Source organism: Python bivittatus, unplaced genomic scaffold (assembly GCF_059951505.1).
Source record: "Python bivittatus isolate LINGU-HERP-01145 unplaced genomic scaffold, Pbiv_v1 ctg000980_np1212, whole genome shotgun sequence".
NCBI lineage: Eukaryota > Metazoa > Chordata > Lepidosauria > Squamata > Pythonidae > Python > Python bivittatus.
Genome location: NW_028277125.1, coordinates 28,894,564 through 28,916,787, shown reverse-complemented (window position 1 = coordinate 28,916,787; position 22,224 = coordinate 28,894,564). Strand labels below are relative to the sequence as shown.

Here is a 22,224-nt window from a genome sequence, read left to right as displayed (position 1 = left end):
ATTGCAATGACTAAAACCATTAACCACCTTTACAGTATGTCATATGAGAGAGGCAAGGGATCTTTATTTCATATGAGACATTGAAAAAGAGTTCTCAATTGTGTTGAGGCTACAGCAACTCTCAGAATTTCCCAGCTAGCATACAGGTGGTCCTCACTTACCAACTGCCTTGTTCAACAATCATTCAAAGTTAAAATGGTTGGGGGAAAAAAAAAACAGCTTTGTGACCAATCCTCGCATTTACAGCCATTGCAGCAGCCCACATTCATATGATTGCCATTTGCCAGTTTTATAACTGGCTCCCAACAAGTAGAATTAATGGAGAATGTGGAACTGAAAACGCAAGCTGTGGTCACATGATGTCTCTCTTAATGACCGCAGTGATTCATTTAACAACAGAAGTGGAAGTAATGTAACTCCAGTGTGGTCATGTGATTTTTCACTTAACAACTGTGGTGCTTAGCATTGGAGTTCCTGGTCCCAATTGTGGTTGGTAAGCAAGGACTACCTGTAGCCTTGAATTCTAGAAATTTAATGCAGTATGTTGTAATTCCAACCTTTCTAGATGCCAGGTTAGGAAGGCTTTTTATGGTGCTAATTAAAAGTTTGAACCTATTTATTTTGCTTCATAGAATTTACAGTCATAAACTAAAAAGGAGGGAGGGAGGGAGGGAGGGAGGAAACAATGTTACAATACAAAATATCCATGACAAAAACTGTATATTGTGTTCAGACATTGCTATGCCACAAAATTTAGTTCCCTTCCAAGAGACTTCACCATCTTGATCTTTTAACAGGAAACAAACATTCACATATCTAACTTTCAGCTCCTTCCTCCAAATAGAATGCAACGCCTCCTCCCCACCACTACTTTTTAATCCTTTAAAACAACATGGAAAGACTAGTCAACAGTTACTGGAGAAACATGCTAAATGATAGGGGGACATGTCCATCTGTTTCAAAAAAGATTTCATTTCTCACCTGTTGTACTAAAATTGAATATCAATATTTCGCAAAGCTCAATCTGCACTAAACAGCAGCATCTCTGTGCATTTTCCATTAGTTTAGATGAAAAAGTTATCAGTCTTGCAGAGATTATCATGATCAATGTTATCTTTCATACAATAAAATAAATGGGAATCTGTCATTAATTTATATCAGAGTTTTGCCGTGTACACTGATCTTTTTCTCATTAAAAATTTTCTTATTAAAAGAGCAACACAAAAAAACCAAAACAAAACAAAACCAGAAAGAACAGAAAAACAGAAAAGTAAGGCACATAAAAACATCAGCTGGGGTAGAAAACAAACTCATCAATCACAAATCAGCATAGCCACTGTATGGGTTCAGCGACACCTTCTGATCCCCATGCCCAATTTTTGCTACACATCTCCAGGCAATATACAACAGGAACATACTTTTAATATAATTTATCGTAATTATAAAAGATAAAAATAATATGAATATTTAAAAATACTAAAATATATAAATCAGTTGACCACAGCATGGAAGACCACTTGTTCAGTAGCCTAGGATTTAGAATTTATTTTGAGAAGCTGAAAAGCTCTGCAATAGCCTTTCATTAGATCCAGAGACCCTTGTTTTAAGTAAAGCTTTTCATTAAAATGTATATGTTTGTTGGAAGTATACTATCAGTGCCCTCTGATTACAGCAGGAGTCAGCAATGCCTTTCCAACCCAAACCCCCCACACAGAGACCTCTCAGAATTTTTCCTTTTTAATTGCATTAGATCTCACACAACAATGCCAAATTCATAAGGTTTCATAATTATGAAATTTCAGCTTTTGTGGACACCAGGCCATCATGCAAGTTTTTGCAAGTTATCCAAACCCAGTAAAACTCGCTAAACGCTGGACTATGGTTTTAATCTCTAATGCTATTTCATTGATTAATTTGTAATAGGCTCCTTTCAATTCCTTTGAAAAAAGAGAGAAGAAAGCTTTTAAATAAATGAAATTACAAGGTCTATCAGTCATTCCCTTCCTGTTTATGCCCAAAGTTCTTATTTATATCTTTTCCAAACAATGCACAGCAAGGGACTCCTACATACAGTTGTTATGTATAGAAAAAGATTCTAAAACACTGGTTGAAATTATATAAATGTTTATTTCTTGGGGTCCAGGAGTTCTATTTCATCAAATAAGTCAGAAGCAAAAGCAAGAGTTTCTTATTCCTATCTTTCAGTATTTTACTTTAATATATTTTACCAAGATTTTAAATGTATAGTTACATATATAAGGATCATGGCTTTCTTCCATTGTTACATATAGAAAATCCTTTAGTTTCTTGCTTCTTAAAGCTACACAGATTACTTTTGCACATACTGTTGCAGAACTGTACCATTTTCACACTTCTGTGTTCTAGTTTAATTTTAATTTTTATTAATTCATTTTCTCCAAAGTAATTAATTTCCTGAAGCTTTGAATTTTTAGTGGATTTTAGACATGTTAATTTCTTAACCTATTATAAGAATAATGGCTGGTTGGCTTTTTAACAGTGCCCAGGAAAATCTGCCTTGCCCTATAATCACACTGAAAAAACTTTCAAAGAGAGAACAAAAGATACAATTTATTTAAGCAAGCTCTTATTCATTCCACAGCTTTAAATGTTGGTTGCCTTTGCAGACTAATTAGTTGAACTATCATTAAAGAAAATACTGCTTGCCTTAGTTCAAGATACCCATCTAAGCAATTGTGAAGGGATGTATTTATTACATTACACAAGTGCAATTGCCTCATAGAGCTTAAACAAAATGCCTGAGCAATCTCTACTTCTATTGGAGCCAGGTCTTTTCAACAAAATGATTCTAGAACATTATTTGAAGGCCAAAAAATGTTAATTTATGGGTTATGCTCTGCAGAGTTCCATGTGGAAAATTGATCCATATCCAGACTGGCTAGGTTCATATTGCTGTTTTAGTCCAGAGTTACTTACTTACTAGCATCTCAAGTTATCTCCAGATGTGATATTACATTCTGTCTTAACTCAGGGACAGGCAACACTTTGGGGTTTCCACTGCCCTACAGCCAATTCCAGCAGATCCGTGTTAATATATTTCCAGATTACTAATTATCACAAAAGATAAGGTCCTGCAAACATTCCTGATTCTAAAAGAGTACAGCTTGTCCATTGCTATTTCATAATGCATCTTTTAGTAATGTATTCCCAACAATCTCTCTGAAGTGCCAAAAAACTTACAAAAAAAAATAAAAAACAAATCAAAACAAACAATCTTCAAAGTTGCTAGTTTATAGCAACAACATTATCAAGAAATAAGATTCAGTCTAGTTAGCACATCTAAATAACTTCAAGGTTCAGGCTGCAATAAAGTTAAACAGTATTTAAAAAGCTTTTTTTAAAAGTTGGAAAATATCTCACTTTATGTTAAGTCTTCCATAAACTTGTAACCTCCAGGTATGTTGGACTAAAATTATCATAGATTTCAGAGCAACATACTGATTGAGATTGGTGTAAACTGAAGTCCAATCAAGAAGGCTGCCCCTAAACTAGAGCAAGTGAAACTATATAAGCTGAACTTGGAGGATATATTTTGGCAATGGTAGAAAAGGAACAAAGGAAAATAACAGCACCAAATAAATATGAGCAAATTAATTACATATATTTATATTCATGATACTGGATAAATATGTACGAGTGCATTTTTAATTCATCTAATTTTCAATCATGCACTACTAGGCAGATTGGAATATAATTATCCTTCAGAATATGTATTTTTCCAAATTTTGCAATGAAGTTTTTAGCTTAAGAATTGCAACCAAGAATGCAAACAATAGAGAGAACTGAATATAACAATGTGTATGAGAAAAAGTAGCATATGAAATTATATACGAATATTCTTACAGTTTTAAAAACATACAGTAATTCAGAAAATTAATGAATGGATTAATGCATGCAAAATTATAATGGACTATATGCATATTAATTCAGATACATACTTAGACTTTATATCAGTTGGAAGCAGAATGTGGTTTGTTTTGACAAGTTATTGTTTACTATCTGCCAAGTCAATCTTAATGAGTGAGAAATTAATGTAAACATAGATACACATAATTTAAAATAGTAAATTAAACTTGGTGAGTCTTCATCAAGGGATATGCTGGAGCTAAATATATGATGTCAGTCAAAGTTAAACTTGCCATAGCCAAGTTCACTAAAAGCAATGGAAGTAAATTTGGCTGAAAGTAACAGAAAATGTTTGAGATCACTTAACTTGTAATTAAAAGAATATTTTAAAAAGGTAAAGTGAGCCCAGAAGCTTGATTAGCAGCAAGGAATTCCATTTTCTTTTCCAGATTACATAACACATTATATTTAATATGTGTAACTAATTTGTATTTTCCTTTCTTTGTTACTTACAACAGAGATACAAGTACCCATGACACAGGCCAATTTTTTTATTTAATTTATTTACTTTCCCCTTTGCCTCATCTATATTATTTGTATCCCATCCTTCTGAGGTAGGTTAGGCTGAGAAGTAGTGCCTGGCCCAAAGTCCCTGAGGAATTCTAAGCCAAAACTTAAACAAATTACAAGGTCATACATAGTGAGCAAATCAAAGTTAACATTGTGGCTAGTGTCTATCCCAGTCAGGGCCCAGGCAAATAAAACATAACTTGCTCCCATCTGGAGTTTGGGCAGAATTCATTTATTCCTTAGCCCAGAAGTCTGCCAGCCACAACTCAGGTGGTTAGGACTGTTATATTGTAACAATTCCTCTTATTTGGATTTTTCAGCATGTGGATCTACTCCACCAAGTCACTCACCTAGCTCTGGATGTAGGATGTCCACAGCAAAAATCGCATTTGGGTACAGAAAAAATAAGAAAACCTCCCACTTCTCCCTTCATGTTTTGCTTATCAAACACAGCCAATGCATAATTTGATGTGTCAACCGGATTCTTAATATGTGAAGACAGTAGATATTGTGGCTGACACTGATGAAGTTTGAAATGATTTATTTGTGAGGTATTAAAAATGTGCCTTTGAGACAAAAGCACTTTATAAAATGACACTATTATAGTCCACAGGATATTCTTCTTTGTCTCTGTTGTCAAATTTGTCTAGCTTTGAGTCAAAACAAAGGACTACTATTCTTTTAGCAAAGAAACGGTTCAACTTGTGACATTTACTGTACACTATCCTCTTGGTGCAAAGCATACAGAAGGATGCCAGGAGAAATCAACATATTCAGAGAAGAAATCACACTGGAAACTACAGTCTTTGCCATCTCTACTCACTGCTATTATCACCAACCCTTCTCCTCTTCTTCTTATCTTGAAACCAAATTTGGATAGATAATTCTTCAGAGTCACAAAACAGTGAAGTAGTACACAGGGTAACCTTGAAGTAAGACCTGCTAGCTGCTTGTCTATCCACAATGTAAATAGCCAGTTCCAAAGTTTGAGGAAGTTTTGTTGAAATGTATGATTTCAAAAACTGTAACAAGATCACTAAACTCTGGTAAGATACCTTTGTATGGCTGAGACACAATTCTTTGAGTCAGTATTGTTGTGTCCATTACAAATTTGCTCCTTTAAAATCCTCTGTACTGTAGTTTATATCACAATACCTGTTATCTCATCACAAAACAGAAGACTAGATTTCATGTTTGGAAAAACAGTAATGCTGAATTTAACATCAGTATACTGATCAATAAAAGCGATATATATTATATACTAGAGACCATTAAAGCCAAGAGGGCATAACAAATAGCTCCCAAACCTTGAATATGCCCCCCGGTATATGACACAAGGAGACAATTATTAAATGCATGTTAGGTAACAACATTAAAGGTACTTAACTAAATTAACTAATTTTAGTTTTTGTTGTGGCCTCATCCTACACTGTCCTTGTCCACATGTGGCATGTCAAGCAAAGACCAAGTACAGTCTGTAATAGATTACATATCCTTAGTTTAGAAGCAGTACACAGACAGCAGATGGATTTATGCAAAACCATCAATGCATGTGGAAAAAACAATGACATTAATAAAGCTCTCTGGGCCCAAACACAAACCTCTCATACAGGGCCTCCCATCCCAACATTAGTCATCGGTTAACAAGTAGTGGCTATGTTCAAGACAGCAAATGTGACCTGGTGTCCTTGAACTGCTGTTGGAGAGGAACATCAGCAATGGTGGCTTGGAGTGCTCTTTGGAGTTGTGCCAGCAGGTTGCATCAGTACTAGAGCTATTGAAGACTAAATCTGGGCTTCAAAAGTCCAGATAACCACTAAATGGCAACAAAGATTGTTTATGTTCTAGTAGTAGCCCTAATTAGTGCACACTGAGGGTGCCTGCTCCTCCAGCTTCTCCCATCATATTGTTCCAAGCAAATGCCTAAATTCCTCTATGATAATGTTCTGGTCCTGCAACAGACCACAGTCAGGCTTGCTTTTTAAAAAGACTGAAGGCCCATCTCTGTGCCTACAGGCCCTGAAGCAGCCACCACCACTGTGCCTTGCTTGTATTTATACCACTTGGAAGAGATACTTTTGTACTTTGCAGGCCAGTATCCTATTATGCCACAAAGCAATGAATTGCATTTTTTCCTGCCAGAAGAGGGAGAGTCGTAGTTAAATGTAGGGAACTGAGCTATAACTGGATTGAAGAACTGGCAGTATATGCTGCATTATTGTAGATACAGGTATTTTTAAAAAGTGGGATAAATGAATGAGGATAAAGCAAGATAAAGTAATGAATCTAGGATATGCTATATAAAATTTAACCAGCTGGGAAAATAGTTCACTGTTCAGTCCAGCTCAGTCCATATTCAGACTGGTTCAATTGTTCAGTGCAGTTAAGAAACTAAGTATGAGAATTTCCTGTGTTAATATGTAAAAAGAATAAACTATCAAAGATCAGCAAGCAACTGTCCAAAATAAAGGTCTGCCCAAGAAAATAAAGCTTTTATCTCTTCAAGAGACAACATGTCCAAATATAGATGAAACGCCACAGAACTCAGGTCACCCATTACTGTAACATTCCCACACTCTAAGTCAAAAGCTTCCCATTCAGATTTGATCAACACTCTAATCTTGCAGCATGATCTCAGCCCTTCACTTCTACTAAATAAACAAATTGTGGAGGTTGCTAACAATGTAAAAGATGAAAAACTCATTTTCCTATTTTTATAAGATGCCAATTTGAGCTGCAAACACATTTACTGTATGATTCTGTAGATGGATTAATAGTAGACATTTCAGGAGTTATGAAAACAAATATTTAAGGACATAGGCACAATGGAAAATTGGAATCTCTAACTATAAACACACACAGAGAGACACAAATCCTTCACAAAATGCATCTATTATGAAAGAACACATTTTTAATATACCTTAGGAAAACATCAGGAGAAGGCATATCAGAATAACTGAACTTGTTCTAGGTGAATGCACAAATATTATAACACAGAGCTTGATTTAGAGAACCAAGAAATGGACTGCTTAACCCATCTAAGTAAAAAGATAATGCCATTCACTTCAAATGGCATGAATATTAGGACAGCACCTTTTCAGATAAATATTCTGAGCAACACCCTGACATTTTAAATGAATCACTAGATGAGATTGTTTGCAGCTGGTAGTCTTACATTTCCATTCTGCTTTCCCAAGAAGCAAAAGCCAAAAACTAGGCAAACAGTACACACATTAAATTAATTATACCAAACAGCTTAGGATTCTATAAAAAGCATTCATTACAAAAATGTATAAGTGCAAAACCACTCAATGCTGGCATTATATTCAACTTAAAGCAACTTAAATAAGGGCTGGAAGCTGATTACTGCTATTAGTAGAGACTATATCCAAAACATGTTGTAGCAGTCAATCTGCTGCTACAACAGCACAGTGTGAGAAGGGATGTATATAACATGGAGGTAGAACATGAGGCATTTTTATGCACAACTGGTCTATTGAATCGTAAACGCTTTATTGTAATAAAAGAATTCACTTAGTTCAGGCCTATAAAAATATAAACATGCATTAATATGTATATTGTTCTTAGTATAAAGAACTAACTGGATAATCTTCCCATGAATTATTTTTGTCTGCATTTCTGTGATCAGGTGTTCTATCCAAACAGTGTGCTTGAGTCTTATATGGCAACACCTGGCTGAACCTGACTAGGAATTAAGTAAAACCAAGTCTAGCTTGAATGGGAGACTACTAGGGAATTATCAGGAATCTAAACTAGAATGGGAGATCAAAAATCATCCCAGAAAAAGGTAATAGTAAACCTCACCTATACGGTTGCCAAGAAACTGCACGGTGGTATTCGTGTAGTAATCAAGGGCTCAATATGACCCAAGGCATCTTTGCCTTTAGATTTGCTTGAGAAAGTAAACCTGATCAGAGCCTTGGACATGTGAGAATCACTGCCAAAGTATTAGTCTGTCTGTTAATGAGATTAGCCAATAGTTCTCTAACTCAAGCAAATTTATGAACAGGCTGTTTCTTCTACTAAAGAATGCTGTTTAGGGGTCCATGAAAGAAACTAAAAGGACCAGCATACACTTTTTGGAATTAATTTAGAAAGAGACACAAAATGTTGAGTTGGCAGCTTTCCCTCAGTGAAAGAACAGTGGCTCTTAGAATGAGTTTAAGTGCCTTTATTAATGCCCAGCTAGCATTATTTGTATATAAACAAATATTACAGAATGTCTCCAATGACTTCCTCACAAAGAAAACTAAATATGAGTTAGGGCAACTTTCACTACTCTGAAAACTGAAATACACATAACAATACTAAGGGGTCCCATTTAGTAAGACTTGTTATTCGAAACTAGGAATAGATGACTTTAAGAAGACAAAGTACTTTAGTTTACTTGAACGGAACTCTCATTTTTTTTGTTTTAATCCATGTTGCAGATATTTAATAAATCCTCTGGCAAATGTAATAGTAGCTTACAGTACTTTACTCTGAGATTCTATACTTTGTTTTGGAAATTGGCTGAGAAGGGTGGAAAGTAAAAGGCTCTTAGAAGCACAAAACAAAATTTGCTTTATTTTAACATGATGCCTGGAAATTTACTTCATGTAACATATTGGCTGCAATAGCCATATTTACACATTTGAGCTAATTAAATCAAAACAACAACATGCTTAAAGCCATTTTGGCAGATTAACACTTTTCTTTTTTACCCATAGAGGAACAAAATAATAACAAAATCAACTATCTAATCAAAATGGTTAAAAAAAAAATAGAGAAAACAATGAAATTTGGAGTCAGTTAATTCCTTCGAAGATTGGTTATTTTGGATAGGAAAGAATTCTCTCCAATTTATAAGCAAACAATACTTCTCATTTCATGTTCCTTGACAGCATGGCACTTCTTAAATATGAGAAGGAAATAATTACTTTTGTATATTTCATCTAAGCTAGACAGTAACTGTTTATTCTGACAACTCTGTACATTTCTAGAAAATCAAGTGCATAATTTGTTTGATATCGATCAGTTCAATGAAAGCAAAACCATTTATGTAGAATGGCACTTTCCATTTATATGTAAATGAAATGTAAGTAAGTATAAATATGAAGTATATATAAGTATTCAAAGAGGTTTCCATAACTATCTTGGTGGTCTTTAAATAATTATGTACTAATATCATGAATATTAAATGTATTAATCTTCAGGATTTTGCTTTCTTCTAACAGGTATTAGCAAAAATTGAATATATGAGATGTTTATTTATTTATTTAAAACATTTATATAGCCACCCACTTAAGAACAACTCTGGCACAACCTAAAAGAAGCTGTTTAAAAAATAGATACTAATTAGACCATGTTTGAGTTTATTAGGCAAAGATAAATGTTTAACAGATTATCTAAGTATGTGAACAGCCATACTTGGTCTACTTTCTGACACATTATAAAATGATATAAGTACGGCTACCGAAATCATATGATAAATTTTAAAAATGGCTATAGTTTATGATTTTCAGTTTCTTTGGTTGAGTTGCTTGAAATATTATATTAAATAAAATAGCATATAGGTTTCTGAATCTTTTCTTTTAAAGCACTAACAGTACTAGCAGAAAGAAAAGGAACCAATTAGAATTTTAACCTCTGGCAAAAGATCTTTTTTTGAAAATATCTCCTAGAGTCTCAATCTGCTGGATAATTTTTAGTCTCCAATATTCCATGCTTGGTCAGGTTATCAGAGCACACAGCTACGTCTTCACAAGTTTTGGAATGAGATGAATTATCTGGATTCATTTCAATCTAGGTTTGGGCCCCTGTATTGTTTGTTGGTTCTGCTAGACCTCCCGGTAACTGTCGGTATCAGCTACGGTGTCCTTCTGAGTTCTGCGGTCGGGGAACACTATTTTACAGTGGTACTATCCTTGGAGACACTATTTCAGAACATGGTATCAGTAGTTGGTTATTTCAAGGCATAGTTGTTGGCCTCGGGACTTTATTTTATCATTTAACATACACATGAAAGCACTGCGGGCTTTTTGGTATTATATACCATAAAATACAGATATCCATATCTCCTTTATTGCAAAATCCAAGAAGGACTGAAGGAAAGGAAACAAAATGAAAGTTAATCTAGGCAAGACATAAGAACGTTTAGTTACTGGAGTACAGCCAGAGAAGAGAGATTCAGCCTGTATTGGGCAGGAACATAATCCCCTGAGTATTCAGGTTCAAAGCCCTAGTTACAATAGTTGGTTAGAAATACATGCAACTTCGGTAGTACACCAAATGTGAATATTCCTGGAGATGTCTTAACAGGCCATGGATGATCCATCCCATCTGAACTAATACAATATGCACACAGCTGCCTTTGAAAAGCATTCAAAAACTTCAGTGGTCCAAGACTGTTTACTAGACCAGCTGCAGGGAAAATAGGACTCCTTGATAAACACCTCCACTAGCTGCCAGCCTGGTTCCCAGTATAATTCAAAATGTTAAGTCATAAAGCCAAACTGACATGAAAGCAAATGACCATTAAAAAAATCCCCTTACAAGTCTGCCTCGGTTTTAAGGTCTGGGGTATTAAGACCTGAAGGAGAATCTTTTCTTCCAATTGTGCCACCCTGCAGGTAAGTTCAGCAACTGTGCTTAGACTTTGGAATTTCCGGTGAGTTCAGAATAATCCCCTCTCTGCTGGCCTTCTGCTGGCAGGCTAAAAAATGTTCATATTCAAGCAAGCCATTGTCAAGTGACAGAGTTGGCTGCTGAATCAAGTTTTGATCACTTAAATGCAGCCAGTTTTATTGATATTTTGTTCTGTGCCTTTCCAAAAAAAAATTGCTGGTTATTATCAGTGAGCTACTTTGACAAAAACTGGGGCGCTAAATAATAATAATAAATAATTACATTATAAGGAACACTCAAAGACACTCAAAAAGTGTATGATCCTGCACACATTAGTATAATAATCTGAATATCACACAATTTTCCTGGCTTATACATACTGAAAAATTGGAGGGCAGTCTCTCTGGGAAAGAATGGAATTTGGCATAAATATCAGAGAAAAGGAGGACCTGTAGGTGGCATAAGTATAAAAGCTTTCTATTAAGGCAAAGCCATCACTATATGTGACTGTGCATCTGACATCATAGGTTGAAAAGCAGAGTAATTTAGGCACATTTTTCTTTCTAATAACAGATGGAAAAGAGGCTGGGATGCCATATGGCAAGGAAGAAGTCAAGCCAACTTAAATAAATTTGCTTATTTTCCATTTGTAAGTTAAAGCTATAACATCTGCATTAAGCTATTTGTCTAAAGAGGATGGAATTCTATTTCATTCACTTTGCTTCTGAAGCATTCTGGTATCATACACTACTGAAGAACATTGTTGATCACAAAGTATTTCTTCTTTAGCAGGTAACTTTCCTGACCTTTAATGAGAATTTTTTTTCAAGGATAGTACATAGTACAAAGTGTGTGTAACAGATGAGACCTAGGCTATAGATTTCAGGGATACAATTGCAGAAATAGCTCAAACATCTCTCATGGTATGTCATAATCCCATACGCCTCATGTATTATTAACTTTTCAAATCTATAGAAAGAATATGTAGCACAGGTAGCCCTGTCAGAGTTAAATCATCATTTCCACTGCTGAAACAAAGAAGTTTTAAAGAATTTCAAGAAGCAAGAGGTACAGCTTCCTAATATCAAGCAAATCAGTTTCAGCTTTGGAATATACGGATCCTCCTCAAGGGAGCATTTGAAACCAAAAGGCACGTGCTATTTGCAGGAAAAAGAGAACTTGCCCCAGAACTCATTTTCAGTAGAATCCCTGCAATTCAAAGCACACATTGTTCCAGCATGTCGTTGAAATTATTTTACAAATGGAACTGCCATAAGCAGATAAATTATGCACATAGTATGTCTATGGTATGCACATAATAAAAGGCTGATTAAAAGGATTATTTTACACATACCCAAAGGTTTTCAATAGCATATACTGTATGCCCTGTCCATAAAAGAGGATGATCTTTCTTCACGTCTCTCTCTCTCTCTGAACTGTGACGTATCCAGAAAAGCTGGCTTTTTCATTTTTCTTATACATTCTTTCATTGCTGATATTGCTTAAAGATCTGGCTAAATAATAGTATGCAAATATAAGAGTAATATTGTTGAACATAACCAATTTCACCAGTATAATTTTCAGTCAAGTTCTCTCTTCCAAATTCTACAGGGAACTGAAATCATATTTAAACTTCCATCCAGCATAACCTTGTTTATGGGTTTCACTAATGTAAATATTCTGCTGTGAAATGTATAATTCCAAATGTAATGCAAGTTATAAACTGATGCGAAAAATGAAAAAGAAAATATATTTTGAGTGAGGGCATCTATTTCCATCAATAATACCATGAGATCAACTAGTTCCTAGCAATAGTTCATATTGTTTATAGCAGCTATAAACAATATGATCTGTAAAATATAATTGGTGATAAATGGTGACACTGCGTGATACTGTCCAATCTGAATTTTAATTAAAATGTTAATAGAAATAGGCTATATACCTTCTAATCATTTTGGCTTCTGCAGAAATTCAAAACCAATTAATGGGAATTAAGATTTTTAGCATATTATTGGAGCCATCATACCCATCCACCAAATTATTTCCTTCATGGTGCAGAATAAAGAAGGGATTACTGGATGTCCTACTTTCCATCTCTACTCTGCTACTGAGCACAAAAATGGGTTAAAACTGGCATTACCAAAGGCAAGTCCTGTTGGGAACGTCCATGCTGATTACCCACAATTTTGTTTCCAGTGGTTTTGAAAGTTCTGTGACTTTTGAGATATAGATTGATAGATTATGTTAATGTTTTATATTAAGTCCTGTACCTTTTTAATCTCTCGCCCATCGTTCATGTCTTTCTCTCTGCTTTGCCTGCCTTTTGTTCCATTTTTGCCAATTACCTTTTTACGTTTGCTGATAAACATCAAGCTATTTTTTTGGTAGCTGAACTGAGCAGAAGTGTGCTTGCTCTGCTCTGGATATAGGGATTGACAGGGAGTACGCTGGGTGCAAATTAAATTGGAAATTGCCCACAGTAATTTTCTAACAGGTATGGTTTGTTAAAAATTCAACATCACTTTGCATCAGGCTGTTTCAGACAATAACCAAATTACATCCCTGAGAGCTCTCTCTCACAGCATTTAAAAATGTGCCTTTTTTGCCTAATTTTTAATCAATTAGCCTGATAAAGAGTTTTAGTAAATATGAAAACTTGCAACAATTTTTTTTTTAAAAAAATGTTGGTCTAATAAAAATGCTAACTGTGTGGATATTTAATTCTGAATACAGTGGTACCTCTACTTACGAACGCCCCTACTTACGAATTTTTCGAGATACGACCAGCTCCGGCCCCAAAAATTTACCTCTACTTACGAACTCACCTCTACTTACGAACCAGATCCGCGGCCATTTTCCCTGCTGCCACGTGGTCGCGGCTTCCTGTGGGCGAGATCGCGGTAGCAAGGAGACGTGTGGTGTGTTTTGTGGCGTTTGGAAGGTTTTTGTGGCGTTTGGAAGGTTTTTGAGGTTTAAAAATAAAATGCATATGTTTCAGAACTGTTTAGCCATATTTACATTGAACCTTATGGGGGAAATTTACCTCGGGGTGCGACCAAATTCGGAGGGCGGATTAGCCATATTTACATTGAACCTTATGGGGAAATTTGCCTCGTGGTGCGACCAAATTCGGAGGGTGGAACGGATTAACCGTATTTACATTGAACCTTATGGGAAACTTTACCTCGACTTGAGACCAACTCGAGTTGCAACCAGAGTCACGGAACGGATTAAGTTCGTAACTAGAGGCACCACTGTATAGTACTTGTTATACATAACTCCTGCACAAAAAAGGTGTCAGCTTGTTTTTCAATTATTCACTTACAAATAATTCTGAAACAAATAAAATCTAAACAGAAATGAAAATTGCATTGTATTCCTACTGCAACATAAAGAAAAGAGCAACTCACTACAAACTTATATTTATATATGCCCATGCAATGAATTCAGGTGGTGGTGTTTTATACATATTGCCTTGAGCTCCTACAGGAAAGATGGGATATAAATCTAACAAACATTCAATTAAAACTACCTTGATTTCTCAGTTTGATCCAAACATAGTAACAGCATCTACAGTTCTTCAATTACTTTTAATACTGAAACATATTTTAGATTATTCTAAATGTACAGCATTTTTTAAAAATTAACAATTAAAGAGTCTCACTAAGGAGGATTAGAGTTACTTTCAAGAAGTCAGGAATCAGAATATCCCAGGTCTTAAAGAATATTAAGTATATTTCTTATGATCTTAAGACAAGATTGATTTGACAAAAAAATCTTTTTCACATTCACTGGGCACCTCAGAGAATGTTTTAAAAGGGCTTCTTGTCAATTTCATTATTCTAGAACTATAAAATTGGTGATGAAATATGATGTGGTCTGTTCCACTATTGTACTGTTTTGGTTTAATATCTGTAAGTTTCTTAATATACTATTAGAAATATCAATTTAAAGGTGTGAATCTATTTTTGAATTATATACCAACAACTTGAATTTATCACTATTTGAAGAATTACGAAGTTGTCAAGCAGGGAGAGTAACAAACAAACAAAAAAAGATGATCTTGGATGGCCAACAGTGTCTGGTGATATGCCATCTTCGGCTCTGGACAGGGTGGCACTCCCCCAGATAGTGCTGGTGCGCAATCTGGGAGTCCTCCTAGACACACAGCTACTGCTCGATGAGCAGGTGGCAGCCATGCTGGGGGGTGGGGGGGGCTTTGCACATATTCATCTTGTGTGCCAATTGCACCCTTTTCAGGACCAGGAGGACTTGCTCACAGTCATTCGTGCCTTGGTCACTTCCCGTCTAGATTACTGCAATGTGCTCTATATGGGGCTGCCCTTGAAGATCACCCAGAAGTTACAACAGATCCAGAATACAGCAGCACACACAATATTGGGCACTCTTAGATTTGCTCATGTTACAGTCCTGCTGCACAAGCTGCCCTGGCTCCCAGTTTCCTTCCAGGTGCAATTCAAGGTGCTGGATATTACCTTTAAAGCTCTACATACAAGGGACCAGGTTATCTGTGGGCCGCCTCTTCCTGAGGGTATCTGCCTGTCCCACCAGAGTGGACAGGATAGGCCCACTCCAGGTCCCTTCCCTTAAACCTTGAGGATCCTCAGAGGTGTGCCTTTTCCATTGCAGCCCCTGCCCTATGGAACACCCTCCCCCTAGAGATCCAACAGATCCCTACCCTTTTAACCTTCCAGAGAGCATTCAAGACCTGGCCCCTTCCCCAGGTGCTGGATAGGGTGAGGTCATAGTGGGAGGAGAACAAGATAGGTTGCATCAGTAATGTGTGGTTGTAGCACCAGGTTTTTTTCTTTTTTCTGATTGTGGTTGTGTTGTTTTTGTTTTAGCTATATATATCGTTTTTATTGTTGGGTTATAAGCTGCCCAGAGTTTGGTTTTAAGATGGGCAGCTATACAAATGTTTTAAATAAGTAAACAAGCAAGCAAGCAAATATATTTTCATTTTCTCTTTATGAGCTGACTTTTGAAGCAGCAGGAAGACTGGCCAGTATTTTTCTGTACAATCAAGTTTTAATGATGTGTTTAATAATGTACTAGATAATTTAATAAAAGCAATTTAGTATAAATAACACAATATGGTTTATTTCTTTCCTTTTTTCTTTTTCTTAGCGTGTTTTCCTTTTTTAACCTCTTTTTTCCCTGTCCCTTTTGTACATTAAATCAATTAAAAGAGAAATAAAATAATTGCAAAAAGTTCTTTGCAGCAAGTGGAAGCACAAATACAGATGCTGTCAGTAACTGCAAAGGGCAGTTGTCCCATCCCAGCAGATATCTCCATGGTCAAAGTGCAACTTAGAAATAAAACGAAGTCACATGGTAACCACCAACTGTGATTACATTGATCTCAGAATTTAAAAAAAGAAAAAACCTCCCTGAAATATTCCATTCTTATTCAACAACACTCTCCATGTTCTAATATTATGAATAGAGTCTAGCTATTAATAGATGCCAAGCACAGTTTTGCAGCAGCAATAAAGTTGGAACAGGTTGAACCCTACTCCAGTGGAGCACTTATGTGCCTCCAAGCATTTAGTAATAGACCACTGTGATGGAATGGAACTAGGAAGGCCGAGCTCAGGGAGACAAACATTTTCTTAGCTCGCCAGAACCGCGTGGGAGGATCAAGAGGATGAGACTGGCACCTCCCTGAGGAATTCACACTGTGGTGGCTGGAGGACTTTGGGAACTGGGGTTTTAGTCTGGGAAGATTCTTGCTAGAGGTTGTAGCTAATAAACATAGCTGAACTGAATTTGCATGGTTTCTTGGAGTTCCTTGGGCTAGGCCTGACATCAATCTTCCCAGACTAAAACCCCAGTTCCCAAAGTCCTCCAGCCACCACAGTGTGAATTCCTCAGGGAGGTGCCAGTCTCATCCTCTTGATCCTCCCACGCGGTTCTGGCGAGCTAAGGAAATGTTTGTCTCCCTGAGCTCGGCCTTCCTAGTTCCATTCCATCATACCACATTCCTTATATATATAAAGGAAATACATTTTTATCTGAAGCATGGCTACCCATACTCCTCCTCAGCTACCATCCATTTTCAGTAAATAGTGTCCATATAGTGAGAAGCATACATCAAATAACATTGCAATAAGATCCTGATGCATGTATCAGGTGAGAATTATATATGCATGCATACTGTATATGTACTGACCTAAGGAGCAGTACTCTAAGACAGGCTTTTTCAGTTAGTCAGTCGTTTTGGTACGTTGTACCGAGTTTATTTTTTAAAACTAATTGCACTAACCTGGCTAGCCTTGGAATACATGAGAAAACAAATATGCTGACAGAGCTGTTGTATTTATCACAACAGGTCTGTTATATCTTGGTTCTAATAAAGTTTACTTTTTGTAAGAGAAATATAACAAACATAGAGGCAAAACTTTCCCCTCTGTATCCTCTTCTTTTTATAGAGAATATTAGCAAAATAAAATTTTATTTTGCTGTGTGCTCGTATATTTCAGCTGCATTAGCAAATAAATAGCTATTTAATTTAATAAAGACTATTTCAATTGAGAAAGATTCATATCTGCTACTTTAATTTTTCTCATACAGCTAGTTTGCTAATCACTTTTCTTAATGTTACCTGCCAATTTCTCTGTAATATTAACATCACACCTCATCACAGACACATTAAAAATTAGCCAGCCCAAATTTGCATGTTCCTTAACTTTTTTTATTCCATTAAAAAACCCAGGTCCTATATTGTTTCAAAGTGGTGTCCCTGTGATTTTCAGATTATTTCACAGTCTTGCAAATACCTTTTAACTGGAACTGAATTTATATTGTCAAAAAAGAACAAATCATAAAAAAGAAAAGTGTCATTTGAATATGGTAACTACTGAAAAGGCTGCGTTCTTACAATTTTTTCTACTTTGGTCATGGTTTGGGACTCATTTGTTTGTTTGTTTTGATTGTATACAACTTCCTACAACTCTCCCATCACCATGCCAGTTCACTTTTATGTAGCATTCCATTGTAATTAAGTTATTGGCCTTTGGATATAAAGTAAGCTGAGATTTAGCGTGATGTGAACAAGCAGAAAACTGCTTGCACAAATGATAATGCATAGCTTACATATAACAATAAACAATAAGGACTCTGATACTAAAGACTTACAGTGTTCCTCCTCTTGCTTTTTCATATACTAATTTATGATCAACATTATTGATTTTAATACACAGGCTCAGATTAGCCATCCAGCCAAGCCATGGCTATCTAACAATGACTTAGTGTTATGTCTGAAGAGACAGTTTGGGCTTTAAATCATGGTTAAACTCTAAACAATGTTGTTTAGAGATAGTTTGAGTTTAAATAAATATTTAGTTGAGGCACTTGGATTCAAAAGCTTCCTCTTCCCCTTATATGCAGCACGGTCTGCAATTCAAGTTGATAGCAAACCAAGATTCTAAATTCAGATCAAATGTTGACTTCTATCCTACTCTGGAAGGCTACCACAAGTCACAGCTTCTCTCAAACAATGAATACACATGAGGAAAACTTCTCTTCATTACTTCTTTATGCAATACCAAACCATGTTTTCACTTTATGTCTGATTCATCGATGTGGTTATATACATTCTCAAAACAATGGCATTCTTGGAGTGTATTTTCAAGTAACATTCTGTATGTTACATGTGGTTTTAAAATATGCTATTTGACTTCCATTGATTTCCTGGAACAGCATACTTAAAAAGCTTTAATCAATATAATGTATACATTTTATGTAAATACAGAGCATCTGGCAAGTAAAAGTATCTGCCTCCAATCAGGTGAATCTCAGTTACTCTGCCACTGTGAGGTAAGGTAAGGAGGTGTTGCCCTTTCTCATTTTATGAAAGAAGCCTGTATTTGCTTCAATGAAGTAAAAAATATTTCTGGATCTTCAGTCTCACGTGCATTTTTAAGCTTCCTAAAATGTAGCTTCTAGTTTAAAATGCAAGATCTGTTGTTCTCAAAAATCCATACTGTTTATTTATTTATTATTAAATTTGCACAACTCATAGTATACATACTATACCATAAGGGCAAGGAAAGCATATGAAATACTCCATAAAAGCTACACAACACCCATCTCTGTTTGAAAGAGCCAATAACATGCTTACAAAATAGGAATAAACGATAACATTGGTGTGTATGTAAATAAGCAAATTTATATTCTGGAAAATTGAACAGTAAGCAAAACAGTAACAATGCCAAATTTATACCAGTCATCAAAGCAGCTAGCCTGTAATGAAACACCCCAAAGGTATGATTATCTACAGTAGATTACTCATAATTATATATGGGTCATCTATGTATTCTCTCAGTCTTCATTTCAAACAGACTCTTATTTTGTAGCTCAAAGTTACTTCTTCTTCCTTGAAATTGATTTCTTACAGCATAAATTCTGAGCAGCTATATACTCTGCACCTGGTTTTAAATAAGATTAAGTTTATTCTTTCCCTTTCTGCTATCTAAATTATCAAATATTAAGACCCATAATGCACATTTGTCTTCAGAATCTTTCTCAGCACTCCATGTTTATCACACCCAGTTCATTTTTACTGATTACCATAATATTCAAAGGCTACACAAAGCTCCCCTGAAATCCTCTGAAATGGATCACATTAAAACAGCAACACAAAAATGGTCCAGTGACACACATGGGTCTGTTGCTGGAAATCATCACACTCAGTACAATTCATTTCATGAGCAACAAGGAATCCCAATGAATTTCACAAATAATTCAAAAGGGAAAATGTAATTAAATCAGTCTTATAACTGAACGTAACGTGGAGAGAAACGGTTACTGATAAAACTGACCATTTAACCAACAGTGAAAAGCATTTGTTCTTTTTCTCTTATTGGACAAATAGAACACTGATTAAAATGTTACCTAAACAAAAGACAAAAGGGTTTGCAGATAAAGATTCTGCAAGATTAACTAAAAACAAAAAAAAGCAGAAAGCAAATATAATTCAGACAACTGAGATAGTAACACCACTCCCTGCTGTAGAAATATGGAACATACTGAGAAGCTGTATAATAAAGGCTTTAATCACCATAAAGCAGAATTCCAATTCTGGTAATCTACTGGGGTTTGGGGGAGGTGGGGTGGGATACAATCCTCAGCAAACAAAATAAAAGTGTGCAAGAATGATATACAGGACACTATAACTGAAAAACATAGCTGAAAAAATATAATTCCAATTAATGGCAGAATAAAAAATAATTTGCCTCAGCAAATTTTTCCACTAGCAATTTTTCTTTGTAAGACCACAGAAAGCATTACCAAAGAGTAGCCCCCAAAGTACAATAGATAACCATATTCTTTGTATAAATACTGAGGTTTTTAAAGATCTATTTTCTTCTCTCTGTCTCTTTCCCCCCATCCCCTTTCCACAGACACACCTTCTTTCAGACTGCATGCATGGGAAGTTCAAACAATTGCTTTCTTTTTCTCCTGCTGTGCTGCTAAAATGTCATCTATTTCTAATAACTCTATGCATGTGTATGTGTGCTTCTCTAGTTCTTCCCAGTGCAGCTTACTTTCTTGCCACCTTTATGCTTCACTGCATTCTGATTATTGGAAATTAAGGTAGAAAAGAGTTTTGGCATTGCTAACCTGCACTGGAATACATAAGGTCAAGATAAGGATTCTCACTTCATTATTTAACAATTAACATTACTAGTCATGTTTAAGAGAGCCACTTTGGTGTGGTGGTAAAGGCACTGAGCTAGAAACCAGGAGACTGTGAGTTCTAGCCCTGCCAGCTGGGTGACTATGGGCCAGTCATTCTCTCTCAGCTCTAAGAAGAAGGCAATGGCAAACCATTTCTGAAACCTTGCCAAGAAAACTGCAGGACCTGTTCATGTAGTTGCTAGGAGTCAAGACTGACTTGAAGGCAGTCTTACTGAACTCTTTGGTATATAAATACTTGAGCTTGGCACCCATGGCTTTTCAACATTCTTCATCAAAAGAAGAAGAAATTCAAAGAAATAAGAAATTAACAATTTCTCAAGGACCAGACTTCACCTCAACCGTGGAAGTAATGCTGCTATTGCAAAGCCCAGCAGGAGTGACTCCAGACAGCTTCTACCAAGAAAGATAGGCTATTCACACATATCCCTTACCACATCATAACTAAATAAATACAAGAACCAAGAACCCAAGATTCTATCATGAGAAAAAAAAATCAAAACCAAATTTTCTTTTACCAAATTGAAAACAGTTGAGAATTTGTCTGGCACAGCTTAGAATGGGACCAATGAGATATAAATTTATTTTCATTGGCTTCAGAACATTTGACAGCCCTTAAACAAGGACCTTTATTTTAACAAAAACTTCTTAATAAAACTTAACCAGTGGTCAGAATTAACATAGTCTTTAGACAGAGCTTGAGTTTTCTCCCCTTTCAAGTATTTGCATTATAATGCTCCAACTTAAAATGTTCAGTAGCTCATTTAAAAGCTGCAAGAAGAGAAATTAATCTAAGCTGCAAGGTGTTGTTGTTTTTTAGACCTATACACTGGGACTGTGCAAAACATTCAAAATGGTATTTTACAATGAGCATTGGAAGGAGGGAACACACCTCTCCTTGAATGGCTGAAACAGCTACATCCTCCTGGAGTTTGGAGCTGTCTCAATTTTTCAAGGAGGGAATACTTAAGCTAATGCACTGTAGAAAGCACCACTCTGATCGCTTCTTGGCCTTTTGGCTAAGATCAAGCGTAGGAAAGCAGCACTCCAACCACTTTGTACAACTTTACAACATGCCACTTCTCAGTCATATTTTAATTCACTGTCATAATGCCACCTGGCAAAAAATTAAGATGCAGTCAAGTAACATCACATTTGAACTAAATGATATGCTTATTCACATATAACTTTTTTAAAATAGTAAATTGTTGTACAGAATAGCCCTACAGATAAATCTTAAACTGGTTCCTTTCTGAAATCCAATCTAGATCAAGTCCTCACATCCTTTTATTTTTTAAGTAATAACCTTTTCTCTAGTTTGGCTCCACAAGCAGGGTCATTTCACAAAAGAGACCACATTAAGCAATCAATTTTAGTTATGTTTATTGTCTTCTCTGCTGTTCTCACATTGCTGATATTATA

At 35.7% G+C, this 22,224-nt stretch overlaps 1 protein-coding gene across 1 annotated transcript in view; it reads right to left on the bottom strand.

The window, feature by feature from the left end:
* PID1 (phosphotyrosine interaction domain containing 1) overlaps window positions 1-22,224 on the bottom strand; it is a 92,932-nt gene that overhangs the window by 2,689 nt on the left and 68,019 nt on the right. The gene's annotated exons all lie outside the window — the stretch shown is intronic.